Below are 16,522 nucleotides of genomic sequence, written 5' to 3'. Positions count from 1 at the left end.
ATTGCGAGACGCTTCCGCTTGATGCGACAACTGCATCGGCGACACACTTTACGCGATGCGACGACAACAGCTCCGACGGCGGCATGCTTCTCCGTGGATGCGAGGTGCTTTCCTTGATGTAGTGCAATGCGACAGCTACAGCGGCGTCATCCAAGATGCGACGGCAGCAGCTGCGACGGCAACACGCTTCTTCCTCGATGCGAGACTCTTCTCTTGATGTGGTGCAATGCGTCAGCTACGATTACGATGGCTGCGATGGAGACACGCTTCTTCGGCATTGCGAGACACTTCTTCGATGATGCGAGACGCTTCCGCTTGATGCGACAACTGCAGCGGCGACACACTTTACGCGATGTGACGACAACAGCTCCAAAGGCGGCACGCTTCTCCTTCTTGAGTCGCGCTTCCAGCTCCTTGCGACACGCAGTCCCTCAGAAGGCCCCAAAACAGCAGCAGGCACTTCCAAAGAACTCTGGGGAGCTGGTGGTTGAAGTCTGTTGTTTCTGAGACTTCAGCAGGAGGCAAGCTCTTTTCCAAGCCCTTGGAGATCCTTCACAAGTTGAGCAAAAGTACACACAAAGTTCCTTTCTCCTCTCTTTGGCAGTATGCAACCCCTGCAGACCAATCCCCCAGTTTCAGGGATAGTCTCTCCTCAGTTTCTTCTTGGTTCCTCTCCTCAGCAGAGGTTTCTTCTTGTTTTCCCAAAGTGATCTCCCAAATGCCTCTTCAGATCCTATAACACAGGGAGGACCCCCTCAAATGGCCTACAAGTACAGCCTAGGCCCCGACCTGATATTCCCTTAAGAAACAATCCAGGTCCTGAGACTGGGTTTCGGGCACCTTGGGACAAAACCACTCACTCCTTCTCCTCTGAGACGGGATGTGAGCCCCTACACCGGGACCTAGCTGGGCTACTCTGAACCTCTTCCACCACTCTGGGCTGGAAGACACCTCAGCCACTACTTTTGGAATCACTCACCAATGCAAGCTCCTTATTTCAGAGAACTGACACTCAATTATTCAGCAAGCTCCTTATTTCAGAGAACTCACACCCAATTATTCAGCAAGCTCCTTATTTCAGAAAACTCACACCCAAGTATTCAGCAAGCTCCTTATTTCAGAGAACTCACACCCAATTGCCCAGTGCAACACATCACTCATCCACACTCCCCCCACAAGACTGGTGAGACAGTATCTACTGCCCCTGAATCTCAACCTGCACCCCCCTTACGGGAACCAGGTACCACCCTCTGGGAACTGGGACTTCATGCACTGGACACACACTTCTGCTGCCACCACTGGATCCCACCCTTACTGGTGAATCCAGAAAACTCACACAGCACTTAGGGGATGATCTACCCTCCTGAGCTAGTGACTCCATACCAATTAAGTCCCCACTGTAGGCCAACCCAAGAACCAGCGCAATGGCTCAAGGGCAATCTCTCCTCCAGATTCTCTGGTTTCTGTCCTTGGCAGGACACCCAACTCATAGTGCACAAGAAACACATTTCCAAAGAAATGACACTTAAAACAAACTTAGACACAATAATCCCTTTCCATGTGACTATCTAAAATGCAGAGTTTTGTAGTGCAGCCAGTTGTCGCTGTGGTAATGCGCAAATGCAAGTCCTATCCTCACCGCTGACAACCAATGTTAGAAATGGGATCTCTGGTTGGCTAAGGCTTGCGCCAAAGCCAGGCAGAGACCACCACTCTAGTCAGGGCAAGGGAGTTATACGCCAAACATAACCCCCCTTGGTAGCTTGGCACGAGCAGTCAGGCTTATCCCGGAGGCCATGTGTAAAGCATTTGCGCATGCACACAGCAACAACATCCCAGGCACACTACAAAAGGAACTCCACACAAGGTTATGTCAAAAATAGCCTTTGTATTCTCATAACACATTAGAATAGTAAACACATAATATACATGGTGCCACCTGGCACTGGGTCATATCTACAAGGGATTATTTACACCTGACAGGGCCAACTGGACCACTGTCAGTACCATCACAAAGTGCACTTAGTAGAAGTAGAACTTATCATAAACATAGAACACAACCAGTAACTACTGGTAACCAATGTACTCGGCATCAGCCTGTAACATAAACCACATTATGCACAGTATCACATTAGGCGTTAATACATTCTGCGCCAACCTCACCACCATAAACACATTATGCAATTCTCTCATAAGTCTAACCGCATTAGACAATAACCTCCTAAGCATGACTCACATTAGGGGCATAAATCACACAGTGAAACATAATCTCACTAGCATAAACCATGATATGCAAAACAACCTCATAACCACAAGAAACACATTTAGAGGTATAACACAGGGTGCGTAATCATACTACATACATTACATTTCCTAGCACCACAATCACATTAGGGCCTGGCGCCCTACAATTCTAACAGTCCCCCTGGCCAACTGGCCATCTCACCAAAAAGGGGGCTCAAATGCTCTATGTCCCAAGAGTCAGGGTGTGCTGCCAAAGCAGCGGAAGTCAAGGGTGAGCAATCAGCGCAGGCCTAAACGTAGCAGCTGGCACTAAGTGCTGCGCAGCTGTGAAAGTAATGGGGGCGAAGGAGTGCGTCTCACTCCTAACTTCAACATGTCCCCTAAAGCAAAGAAAGACCTAAACGGTGCAGCTGCCCACTATTTGCTGGGCAGCTGTAATTATAAAAATGCAGCCTGGACACTCCTGGTGCCCTTTGAATCAATTTGCCAACGTTGCAGCTGCCCGCGCTGGTGCGGCGCAGCTGTGAGTAGGGAAAGGGCCCTGGCACCACTGTGCCCTCTGGACCTCGCTGGGGCTCTCTACAAACATGCCCCCAAAACGTGGCAGCTGCCCTCTAGCAAACGGGGCAGCTGTAGGACATATGGCCACCACGCGGAACAGCACGGGCCCCTCTAGGCCCTCCCACGACAAAATATGCCCCTCTTAGAGCGCACCGGCGCTTAGAACAATCATGCCCCCAATGGAGCGCGCTGGCTCCTAAAATAAAGGATGCCCCATGTTGGAGGGGCCCACTGTCAAGCGGGGCCGCTCAGCAGGTCGGCACCGGCACTGGTGTCTCTCTCTCGCCTCCCTTAGAGCCCTCACTCACCGACTCTGCGCAGGGGAGGCTCTCTCCTCACGGTTGCTCCTCTTCGCCCGGTCCTCTCTAGTGTGGCGGGTGCAGGCATCTCTGGTCAACGCGGCACCTGAGGGGCTCTCCCTTCACCTCGGGAGCCCATCCGAACTGCCACAGCGCTTCTCTTCTCCTTCTGGCGGCCACGGGGCTCTCCCTCACTCACGGGAGCCCCGGACACCTCCTCCTTACTCTTCCTTTCGTTTTGCGATGCCGTGGGCACGGGGATTCCCTTGGGAAGCGGAAGTCCCACCCCATGTCAGGCATCACACCGCCTGACTTCCTGTTGGGCCGATCGGGCCCGAGGCGGTGAACTCGTTTCTTCTGGCGGAAAGAGGGGTAGGCTCCCTCGCAATTTAAAAACATACAGCGGGGTGGGCACCCGCTTAATTAATAACACAAAGCGGGGTGGGCACCCGCTAAAAGGCAAATACCGCGGGGTGGGCACCCGCAGGTAAGATGAAGATAAGCAGCAGTAACGCGGGGTGGGCACCCGCAGATAAATATACAAATAAGCGGGGTGGGCACCCGCTAAATCGGCATCACGGGGGGAATACCTACACTGGGGATTCCCTCTTCCTCCTCATGCAGCACAGCGCTGCCAAGGCCCACATGTTCCTACTTCTTGGGGCAACAGAAAGTCCTGGATAAATAAAATATGTCCCAGCCAGGAAAGTCTTCCAGTCATCAAAGGCAAGGCAGAGTCCAGGGAGGCAAGCCAGCCCCCCTTCAGCCCCAGCAGCAGCACGCACCGAGGGAACAGCACCAGTACAGAACTGAACAACTTCATGGGCCCCTATATTTATATGCCCTTTTCCTTTGTGACACGGCACAGGGCTTGGGGATACCAGTCAGAACTGGTTTGGGGGAGCTTTGGAGCACTTTGTTTTGCTCAGTTCCTCTCTCCTTTGTTAGGTGGGGGCTAGGTGCTCAGACACACCACAGGGGGCGGAGACAGCATTGTGGAGGGAAGGCACAGTCCTATTCAGGTCTCAGGTGCAACTCCTCCCTCCCATCTGCATTCAGATCTCTCTATTCACCACGGGGCTGACTCACCCTGGCTCCTGGAAATCCCCACACCATCCAGCACCTGTCAATCACAAGCCAGACATGCACTCCACAGCAGGCAGGCAGACACACAGCACACAGAAATGCCAACTTCTAAAAGTAAAAGACAGAATAGCTTGATTCCAGTGACACAGTGAGCCCAGGACCCACATCTGGGCATACCTGGCGCTCTTAGGGCGAGAAAACAAAAGACACACAATTGATGGACGGAATGCAGAACAAATCAAAACATTCACCCCTAGTCAAGAGATCTGGGTTAAATCCATCATTCTTTTGCTCACTATGCCACCCCAGTTTAGACCTGGCCATATGCAAATCAGTCTTGACCCTGTGCCTCATGGGAACAGTCCAGCCCGAACTGCCAAGCCAGGTCCTCCCTGGACCGGAAAAAAGCATCCTAGGACCGGTTTCTGGCTTTCACCCCTCTTCAGCCAGGATAGCTTGATTCCAGTGACACAGTGAGCCCAGGGCCCACGCCTGGGCATACCTGGTGCACTTAGGGCGAGAAAGCAAAAGACACACCATTGATGGATGGAATGCAGAACAAATCAAAACATCCCCCCCAGTCAAGAGATCTGGGTTAAATCCATCATTCTTTTGCTCACTATGCCACCCCAGGGGAGACCCCGAAACCGGTTCTAGGATACTTGTTTCCAGTCCAGGGAGGACCTGGCCTGGCAGTTCGGGCTGGACTGTTCCCATTGGGCACAGGGTCAAGACTGATTTGCATATGGCTGGGTCCAAACTGGAATGGCATGGTGAGTAAAAAAACGATGAATTTATGCCCAGATCTATGTACTGGGGTGAATGTATGACATTGTTCTGCATTCTGTCCATCAATAGTTCTTTTTGCATTTGTCACCCCGAGTGGTACAGGTATGCTCAGACGTGAGTCCCGTGCTCTCCATGCCACTGGAATCAAGCTATCCTGGCTGAAGAGGGGTGAAACCCCGAAACCGGTCCTCGGATGCTTGTTTCGAGTCCAGGAAGGACCTGGCCTGGCAGTTCGGGCTGGACTGTTCCCATTGGGCACAGGGTCAAGACAGATTTGCATATGGCTGGGTCCAAACTGGAATGGCATGGTGAGCAAAAAAATGATGAATTTAGGCCCAGATCTCTGTACTGGGGTGAATGTATGACATTGTTCTGCATTCTGTCCATCAAAAGTTCTTTTTACATTTTTCACCCCGAGTGGGACGGGTATGCTCAGACGTGAGTCCCGTGCTCTCCATGCCACTGGAATCAAGCTATCCTGGCTGAAGAGGGGAGAAACCCCGAATCCGGTCCTAGGATGCTTGTTTCCAGTCCAGGGAGAACCTGGCCTGGCTGTTCAGGCTGGACTGTTCCCATTGGGCACAGGGTCAAAATTGATTTGCATATGGCTGGGTCCAAACTGGAATGGCATGGTGAGCAAAAAAACGATGGATTTACTCCCAGATCTCTGTACTGGGGTGAATGTATGACATTGTTCTGCATTCTGTCCATCAATAGTTCTTTTTGCATTTGTCACCTCGAGTGGGACGGGTATGCTCAGACGTGTGTCCCGTGCTCTCCATGCCACTGGAATCAAGCTATCCTGGCTGAAGAGGGGTGAAACCCTGAAACCGGTCCTCGGATGCTTGTTTCGAATCCAGGGAGGACCTGGCCTGGCAGTCCGGGCTGGACTGTTCCCATTGGGCACAGGGTCAAGACTGATTTGCATATGGCTGGGTCCAAACTGGAATGGCATGGTGAGCACAAAAACGATGGATTTAGGTCCAGATCTCTGTACTGGGTTGAATGTATGACATTGTTCTGCAATCTGTCCATCAATAGTTCTTTTTGCATTTGTCACCCCGAATGGGACGGGTATGCTCAGACATGAGTCCCGTGCTCTCCATGCCACTGGAATCAAGCTATCCTGGCTGAAGAGGGGTGAAACCCCGAAACCGGTCCTAGGATGTTTGTTTCCAGTACAGGGAGGACCTGGCCTGGCAGTTCGGGCTGGACTGTTCCCATTGGGCACAGGGTCAAGACTGATTTGCATATGGCTGGGTCCAAACTGGAATGGCATGGTGAGCACAAAAACGATGGATTTAGGCCCAGATCTCTGTACTGAGGTGAATGTATGACATTGTTCTGCATTCTGTCCATCAATAGTTCTTTTTGCATTTGTCACCCCGAGTCGGACGGGTATGCTCAGACATGAGTCCCATGCTCTCCATGCCACTGGAATCAAGCTATCCTGGCTGAAGAGGGGTGAAACCCCGAAACCGGTCCTAGGATGCTTGTTCCCAGTCCAGGGAGGACCTGGCCTGGCAGTTCGGGCTGGACTGTTCCCATTGGGCACAGGGTCAAGACTGATTAGCATATGGCTGGGTCCAAACTGGAATGGCATGGTGAGCAAAAAAACGATGGATTTAGGCCCAGATCTCTATACTGGGGTGAATGTATGACATTGTTCTGCATTCTGTCCATCAATAGTTCTTTTTGCAACTTCTAAAAGTGGCACTTCTCCACCAGTCACCATAAATCTGCGCACACCATTGCGCAGCATTTATTCTCACGAGTTCGCACATACCAAACTCGACCCTGCACTCCTCTCATACCAGGAATTACCATGGACACACATATCCCCCATGCATTCCGATGGGAGGGCAGGCCAATCTCACCACACGCACTCAGAGTGCGCACGCACTTTACACTGGACCACAGAGCTAAAGTGCGCAGAGGCCAAAAATCACTACCACTATGTTAGAGCTTAAGGCAAAAAAGTTCAGGGGTGAACCTGCCAAAAGGGCCAAGTCCAACAGCAGTCATTACAACGCAAGTCGTTACAACGACTTGCGCTGGATGGTGCTCTACACTAAGGAATAGTATGATTTACTATTCCAACACCTTCCCTACTGTTCCGCACACTGGAGTTGGAATAGTAAATCATATTATTCCTAAGCCCAGTGCCTCAAGTGCAAGTCGTTGTAACAACTTGCGTTGTAACGAACGCAATGTAAACTACCGCGTTGTGAATGTATGCAATGTAACGTCATACATTCACCTATGGAAAATGCCGCTTTCAAACAAACTACCAACAGAGCAGTCAAGTGTTTATCCCACACCTCCGATAAGATCACATTTATGTGCAAACTGCATGGATAGGCAGTCATGTCCTCGGCACTTCTCTGCGGCCAAGAAACATGACCTGATGCTTGTCCGCCTAGGCGTCTTTCCTTCCAAGGGCTTAGTCTCTTCTTGGAAGCAGCCCTGGCCCAATAACCACTGCCATCTCTGCAGGTATACTAATGAAAGCCTGCTTCATCTACTACAAAGCTGTTCGAAATGGCCTTTTTTAGGATGCTCTACCTCGACTTTTTGCTTTTGTCCCTCCTGGTTTTCTGCTGATCTACATTCTAGCCTTAGGATTTTGAGTACTTTGACACTACCATTTAGTGCCAAAGCACTATGCTTGTCATATACATACACATACAGGTGATTGGTGTATACATGATTGGCTGATTTGAGTTAGCTATAAGTCCGTTGTCCAGTGGTAAGACATATACCCAAGGCATAAAACTCAAATTCTGCTACAGGGGCCTGCAGCACTGGTTGTGCCACCCACAGAGGTAGCTCTTCAAATGTACCACAGGCTTGCCAAGGCGGGGTTACTGTTACTCAGCTTGGCATTTAAAAGATACTTGCCAAGTTCTGCATGTCTCTCGCTACATCGGAGTACTCCCTGGGGGCATGGTGCGGTGTAGGGAAGAGGTAGGGCATGTTCATGTGTCCGCTACATGCCCTAGTAGTGAATAACATTGGATGGTGTGTTCAGTACTGTGAGGCCTGCTTCTCGCACTGATTAACATGAGGAATCTGTGGAAAGGCTATTGAGCTGTATTTCCTAATTGTAGAAGAGTAGCAGTATGGCATGGTTCATGTTTAAAGGCGAGTCATATTTTAAGTGACGCTTTTTATGTGGTTTACATAGCAAACATTTTCAGGGCTCGGCTTGTGAATGGGCTTAAGATACGAGTCAGACTCTTGGCTTGGCTCCCCCTGTTAATTTGTAACCAGCCCACCTCTAGTAATGTTACTGTAAAAGGGAACTGCGATATGTTATGAATGTTCCTTTCCTATTGTACACATAGCTGTCATGGTTTCAGATTGCTTATGTGTGACATGTTCATAATTTCAGTGAAATTATGAGTGACATTTCAACGACTATGAGTGACACTTTCACACGAGCAAAACCAAGCAATGAAGATGAGAGAAGCACATAAATGTCAGAAATTGCACCCATTTGAGCAGTGAAAAACTCTAAGAAGATCTTAAAACTGCTGCAATTGACCTATGGTTTTGCTGTTACTTTATTGTGGCTGCTGTAATTTCTACTTTAATGCTCTTTGTCCATTGTAAATGGCCCAACACCATTGTGTAGTATTTTTTATATGCCATACATCATCTAAGGACCCGGGCCGGGGAAGGCAAAGCCGGACCCGATGAAGGCCCGGGTAAAACGCCGGCCGGCGGCGGGACCCCCCCACGCCACGCCCCCCGCAATTAGAAGACCCGGCTAGGCCGGGGAGGGCATGGATAGGCCCACAAACAAAGGAAGCTCCTCCCCCAATCAGGGGGCGAGAAAGATAGGCAAGGGGGGGGGTTAAGAAGGGCCAACGGCCCGGGAAACCACATTGCAAATTTCCCCCCCGCAAAAGAAGAAGAGAAGAAGTATCGGCTGGGCGTACCTGCGGAGATCATCGAGCTTTCGCGCCAAAAACCGGCCGGACAAAGGACCCTCCAGGCGACTTTCCGGCCGACGGGGCCGCGCTCACAGGCGATGGGGACTGCAGAGTGGCGGGGGAAACCGGGCACGAGCACGAACCGGCGACGGGAAGTTTGTAGCCGCGGAAGAAAGGGAGCAGCGGGCGCAGGAGCCTCCACACCGAAGGCAGAAAGGAATGCCGGGGAAGCTGACCGACCGGACCGGAGAAGAGGACGCAAGGACGCTACATGGCATTTCGCGCCGTTGGTCGGAAAGAAAATATGCGGCCATCACCCCTGCCCCATCTGTCGGCGAGGGTACGGGCAGGGTCCACCACAGATTCAGGACTCAAGGGCACTTGGAGCCAATACGGTGGTGCCCGGAGCAACAGGAGCAACGACCAGTGGTTGGCGAGGAGTTGGAGCAATGCTGGGCTGTATGCCGGTACCGCCACCACGGAGGCACCTGAAGTCAGAACAGCGGTGCTCGCGAAAACGGACCCCGGGGCGGTTTGCAGATTTTGAGCACGCAACTGGTGTACACGAACCACGCGGGGGTCGGTGCGGGCGGCGGTGCCCCCGAACGAAGGAAGACTGGTGCGGGCGGCAGTGCCCCCTTAGCGAGCCCGGAAGCAAAATTAAAAGAAAAAGGTAAGGAGCGGGGCTGCGCGAAGCAGGGGTACGGCCGACTCAATCTGGGAAGAAAGGGTTGCGGCCAGCCTACTAACAGTCGCTGAGCGCCCCCACCCGGCATTGTTCGCAGAAAGAATGTAACTTTACTTGTGGTGGGTCGACCGCGAAAGGGTGGGACAGGTTCGAGCCCGGTAAACAGTCCAGAGCCTCCCCGGCCGGGGTCCAGTCTCTGTGAACGGCTCTGGGAAGAAGACAGGGCCGGTTTTAGAGCTGGTGGCGCCCTGGGCAACAATGTTCGTTGGCGCCCCCACCACGGATTCTCTCACTAGCACCCTGTAGCAATAGGTGTAAATCCGTAGATAGGAAATGATACATGAGCCAAAGGTCTGAGAGTGTGGGAGTCACAGGTCACCCACACTGGTAGGCAGTATAGTTTAAGAGTGATTGGCGTGGAGAAGCACGAACGCAGAGTCGGACAAGAAACGGCATAGTTGGGAGTTTTTCTTTAATAATAGGGATCGATTTCTGCCAAAAGTAACCACCCTTTTTTGCGACATTAATGAATGTTCTAATGTATATTTTGCGGTTTAATTGCAGTGCTGAGATGAAAGTCGATAGCTCACGATTCTAAATTGGGACTTTAAGTTAGGCAGTATAGTTTAAGAGCGCTTGGTGTGGAGAAGCATACACACAGAGCCGGACAAACGGCATAGTTGGGAGTTTTTATTGAATAATAAGAATGTATTTCTAGCCAAAGTAACCCTTTTGCATCAGTAATGAAGGTGCTAATAATCTATATGTTGCGGTATATATGCAGTTCCGGGATGAAAGTAATAGCTCACTATTCTATATTGGGACTTTAAGTTATAAATTCCAAGTAACAAAAGATGTCTCGTTTGAACACAGCAGTCTGCTGATCGGTTTACATCATATGCAGTCTGCGATCTACTTGGTACACATGCTTTGCAGCAGGCATATTAGCCCTCTGCACTACATTCACCTAAGTCAAATCCTCAACTTTACAAAGCACTGTTCTCTCGCCAGGAAGAGAATTAATCACACGAGTTTTCTTGACAATTATGTGAGGCCGGGTAATTGCCGGCGGGAAGAAACGCTGAGAAACGCTGCAGCAGGTGCTTAAAAAGCTTAAACTTTCAAACACGGCGCCTTTAGGAAGCCAGCACCCGGTGCGGTGGCACCGGTCGCACCGCCCTACCATACCAAGATAGGGGCCCGAGCACTTCACACCGCACACGACTTACAAGGAATGGAGATGGTATAGCAGTTACGAACAGCGGGCATGAATGCTTTGTCAAAGGCAATCAATCATAGGAGTAAATCCGCGTATAGGAAAGGACACATAAGCCAAGGGACGGAAAGGGTAGGAGTCACAGGTCATTCAGACCGGTAGGCAGTATAGTTTATGAGTGCTCAGGGTGGAGAAGCATGCACGCAGAGGCGGAAGAGAAACAGCATAGGCGGGAGCTTTTCTTTAAAGATAAGAATCGATCTATGGCAAAAATAAACCCTGTTGCAACATTAAGGGTTGCTATAATAAGGTGAATATGGCGGGGATTATGCAGTTCTGGGAGGAAAGTTAATAGCTCGCTATGCCACATGGGGACTTTAAGGATAAATCGCAAGTAACGAAAGGATGTATCTTTTTCGAAAGCAGTAATCTGCGGAGCCGTTTACATCATACACAGTCTGGAATGTACTTGGTAAACGTGCTTTGCAGCAGGCATATTAACCCGGTGCGCAGTTAGCCCAGTAAGCTAAAGTGAGTAGGGTTGGGCACTACGCACGGACGCACGGGGAGGCAAGCATGTGTCACAAACAGAGGGTGACGCAGTCAGGAGCGGAGGGCCCGTAACTTGGCTAATCATAGAAACCGCTTCCACAATGTTTATGAGGAGACAACCAGTGCCGGGGCGGTGAATAACTGCTTCAGCCGAGCCTCAGTCAGGGACACGCCTGTGAAACCAATTTGGGTACATTGGGGACAAACATTCCCTAGCAGAGGCAAGTCTAGTGGCTCCGTGCATGGGGATTGACAACTAAAGACTGGGTCTTGCTGTGACAGGCTAGCGCCCAGAATCAAGAGTCTTTATGGCGGCATTATGCCGCAAGGTGCCCACCCTGCCGTGCCTCACCGGAGGGGCAAGGCCAAACCAATCCATCCACCTCCAGCAGATAAATAGCAGGGTTCAACGGTTGGCTCGCTTAACAAGGTCAGCGTTAAAGCACCTGGTTGTGAAGCTTGACAACAAATTCGATGCTGGTGTGACACAGCATGACAAATGACCCAACTACCTCACAAGTCCCAGTACCTGACAAAATACCATTCAGAAAAGAATCAACCAGTACCACCGGTTTAAGTTACCAAACCATCAGCGATAAACACACTTACATGGTGTACCCAGGGGGGGGGTTTGGCTCTTGAGAGACCTTCCTTAGCTAAGAACAAACCAGAGGTATAGTGTCCAGCGGATGCGCAACCGGCTTATCGTTGCAAGAGGATCATCTCACAGAAAGTTGGTGTGCAAGATATGGTTAACAAATATATATCGCCCCATTGGAGTTAATAGAAATTCTACATCCAATGAGGCAATAGTGCAGTAAACAATATTTGAGAGATGTTTGTCTCAGACGATGTTCCAGGGCTATGGTATTCAGTTATACAAGTAAAACAGTATGATTTTCGTTCGTTACTAAACAAAGATCTGGGAGTTGCAGGTCACTGCAGATAAAAGACAAGTTGGCAAGAAACATCAGAGCAGAAAATAAGCATAGTGGTGGTACCAGGTATAGTGGGGCAGACAGGCAGTGCGAGCGAGGTGTTCCCGAGGTGTGTAGGACAACCCAACTCTTGGTGTCATATTAAAGACTAGACATTTCGAGAAGAGCAGGACCCGAACAGGGCGGGACAAAAGCCTACCAGGCTCAAGGCGATGGTCAAGTTAGGCCCCGGGGGGTATCCGCTTTTCGGGTAGAGGAGGGCCCCCGTAAGAAAAAGTACACCAATCTGGCCTAGAAAAACAGCAGAACGCCCGACTGAACTAGGGAGAAAAGCAGGGCGGAGGTGGTAAAGGAAGCAAATGTTGACCATACAGCTCCAAATACCACGTAAACGGACGGGAAGTGGGGTATACGTCCTTCCTAGCGGCGGAAGGGTAGTAGAGATGTGCTTGGAGACAGAATACAGGTGCGGCTCTAGCTAGCAATGAAACAATTAGTCTGCATAGGGAGGGATTTCTGCGAATTGAGGCAGGGAAGCCCTGCCCGCGAGAGGCATGACCATTCGCTTACGGTCAACGGCACAACGACATATTCCTTCAATTTGCGCTGAGGCGCACGCCACCAATCAACCAGCCTGGTGGCAAAAATGGGCAAACCAATTCCCCTAGTGTCAATTACGAAAAGCTAGTCCATTATACCTGCTCCACACACTGAGCATAGTGGAGAAGGTGAAGCTAGAAGGCATAGAAAAATCCAGAGGAGAGCTACACACCACCAGGGCCAAAGCATGCAAGGCCCCGGGGTGGACGTCAGACAGCATGGGCTGATAAACTGGTAGTTGGAGTAACACCTGGAGGAGGGGGTATACCACTCGGGGACAGGAATAGACAAGTTCACGCGGAACATCGTGGGCATATTCGAGCTAGGAGGGGGCAAGTAGGTCGCGAGGCTAGGTCGAGCTAAGGGGGGAGCTCCCTCCGATCAAAAAACCGTAGGGAGCGTGGCGGAGCTGACACGAGGAACCTAGTAGAGAACAAAATTACTAGGAGATAGATGAAAGGCTCGCATGGTGTCCTTGTCATGACTCACGGCAGGGGCACTGGGGGAGCCATGGGGCGGCGTTCCGCCAGACAAAGAACAAAGATGACACTCCCGCAGTACCCCGGGGATGCCGTACGGCAGGGGTGCAGACGGAGAAGATGACGAGGACCCAGCCGCAAGAAAATAGAGTAGATGCTCAAGTAAGGTCCTTGGGATGCCAAACGGCAGAGACCGCTGGGAGAAGGGAGGGCCCCGAAAGGATACAGGACGAGCGGGACGGCACTTGCAGCCCGGGCATGCCCAGAAAGGGACACCCTCCAAATCGGTAGCAAGTTGAAGCCTAGACCCGGGAATCGAAACACAGGGATTGGGGCCCCTCTCTCCTCTCCCAGGCAATTGAGGCGGCTGGGTCCAGAATGCGAATAGAAAAAATGATGAACAATAGATAAAAATGAAACATGGTCATTGAAGGACTATAATAAGACCATGAGTGTTGAAATTTGAAATATGAAGAATTCCTGTTAACAAAATGTTTGTTGTGAAAATAAAACTGCGACCTTTTCAGGCACCAAGAAGTGGTCAAGTACTAATTAAGGGAAAAGCGCGCAGCGATGGCAACAAACATGGGGGAGTGGGGAGGGAGTGCTCGCCGCCTGGACGGGGTTTTTCATTTGTAAAGCACTCTAACTTTCTTCGATCCCTCTCTCACAAACTGTTTATTTGTTTTATAGTGCTGCTCATACCAGTGCAGGGTGTCAGAGCAGTTTAAATCACACACAGACAGAATGACTCATTCTTGGGTAATCCAGTCTAGTAACTGTTATTCGTACCACAGCTCCCCTGACAACAGCTGAAGTGTTGTCATAGGTAGTTCATCCATCCAGCAATAGCCTGGGATGGAACTGAAGTGCTTTGCAGTGTTCACAAGCATTCTGCCTGGTGCACAGTAAGAATCCCAGCAGAAATATGAAATAAGTAACTGGGGTCCCAGGCCAGCTGGATATTTGAAATTAAAAACATCCCGCAGTGTCACCTTAGAGTACTAACACCTGCAGGCATCGACAGCAGGCTGCAGCTGCTTGATCGCGCGCTGCCATTCTTTGTGTTAAACACACAGAGGCTGGTGGCACTCCAATAATTGCTGAGGTAGCATCTCTCTCCAAGGCAGTGGCTGCAGGCTCACTTAGGCCGTGAGTCACCGCGAGGCACGGCAATTCCGGTTTGCCGGCCACCTCAGTAATAGTAGCCCTCCAAGCTGGCTGTCCAGTGAAACACAGACTGTGGTGGTGGCCACCGCAACCCGGGTCACTCAGTCCTCTCCGACTCCCTCAGCTCTGGCATTATTGAATACTGGAGAGGGCAAAACGGCTGATAGCACGCATCAGCCCAGGCGGGGCTAGTGCGAGATGCCTGCAGCAGGCAGTGTGACGCTGCATGTCCCATAATTGAAATACATGTGCGGCGTTGCCCGCAAGCCACTCTTCAGCTGCCGCTTTCCTCCACAAACTTACCGCTCTGGCAGCTGGATGTGACGTTCCCCCGCGGCACCAACTTGAAGTACACAACCTGACTGGGCTGGCTGTCAGTCAGTGAGAGCCGGAGCGACGCGGGGAATCAAAATGATATATCTTAGCAGTGTTAGTGTGAATCCTGCTAGTAGCCTTAATAGCTCACCCGTGAGCCAGTCCAAAGCCTGCAAGAGCAGCGCGCACACAGCGCGCTGCCAGCTGCCATACTCAACAGATTTTTTAGCCAGACAGCGCTACAGTGACAGCTGAGACATTATGCGTGACAATGCATTTCAGTGCTGTAATGCGGAGTACCAAACTGAAATGCGTTAGTCTAACACCTGATGCATGGTACATGGAAGCACTGAGTACAGCACAGGTGCCTCTGAAACTTCAAGTTTATGCAGCACAAGGATGGAGACACTGTGGCTTTCGGTAACTCTCCGTTTTTTTTATTTTTTGTATATTTTGTTCCCATGACATGTTCATGGAGAAAAAAAAGATCTTTTAAAAACGTCAAGCAGCACGGGACACACACGCCAGACTCAGTCAACCTCAAAAAGTGTGTCACTGACACAAATCTGTAACATACAGATGGTGAGCATTCTTCGCACAACCAATATCAGAACTTTGAGTACATTTGTACACCATGCCAAGTGCCTTGATGTGCTTCCCTATATGAAACAAAGGTAGCAACGTCCACAGCCAAACTGAGCTCATGGAGTGAGTAAAAACACAAATTATCGGAACATTTAGGGGTAAAGGATAAGGTGAAACAGAAATTAACTCGAGGTAAATTCATTTATGCAAACAAGGTGGCTACGGACCCACCTCCATTGTGTGGCATCCAAACTTGTGCTGTCTCCAGGACATAGACTTTTAGCGAGGGCACAAAAGTAAAGGAGGCATCATTTGGGATGAATATTGACACATACAAAGGTTTTAAGTAAACAGCACTGAAACACACGTAAAAACACAATGCTCTGTCGATACTTAAGAAGAGATTCGCTCATAATTTACATTCACACAACCATGAATAATCGTTTTCCTAATTGCGGGTTCCTGAGGGTAATACATGGAATAACCCTTTTAGCTGACATTACGGTCAGGTTATCAGAACTGTGGGAGTATTATAGTCCAGATTTCGAAAGTGAAACTGACCTGGCTCCGTACGCGCAGACGCTGACGTAAACAGGACGACGTCCGGCAGGAATTATTGATAGGATGAGCACTTTTTCCAGCGGAGCGCATACACTGGAAGCCGAGCAGCACAACACAGCCCTGTTCTAGGAACTCAGAAGCTGACAGTTCACTAGCTTGGACAGGAAGCAGAAGTGCGAAGTGTGACGTATATGTGGGATTCCCCAATCCCTGTTACAAGATCCCCAGCCACGCCTCTCAGCTGTGCAGCAGTCATCGGGATCTCAGCGTCTGAACAGAGTTTAGGGAATTCTACTGTCCTGTTTTCACAAACAGGTTTAGCCTTTTTACAGGGACAACTTAAGAATTTTGGGGGGCCCTGGGCCAAACATGTTTTGGGGCCGTGTTCGGAACAGCTCTGAATTTATGATCCAATTTCAGCTCTTTGAGACACTCTTTGGCCAGGTCACTGACAGTGCACAGACACACTCATCCAAATTCTAAATGTGTTTACATTTAATA

General features: G+C 50.3%; 1 protein-coding gene across 1 annotated transcript in view; it reads right to left on the bottom strand.

Moving 5' to 3' along the window:
- ALPK1 (alpha kinase 1) overlaps positions 1-16,143 on the bottom strand; it is a 348,019-nt gene extending 331,876 nt beyond the window's left edge. Inside the window, exon 1 of the mRNA XM_085641431.1 lies at positions 16,022-16,143. The gene's annotated coding sequence lies outside the window, so the exon portion shown is untranslated. The remainder of the gene's footprint in view (positions 1-16,021) is intronic.
- Positions 16,144-16,522: the final 379 nt, after the last annotated feature.

This window comes from Triturus cristatus, chromosome 2_2 (genome assembly GCF_964204655.1).
Source record: "Triturus cristatus chromosome 2_2, aTriCri1.1, whole genome shotgun sequence".
NCBI lineage: Eukaryota > Metazoa > Chordata > Amphibia > Caudata > Salamandridae > Triturus > Triturus cristatus.
Note: the sequence above shows the minus strand (reverse complement) of the source record. Positions and strands in the feature narration are given on the sequence as shown.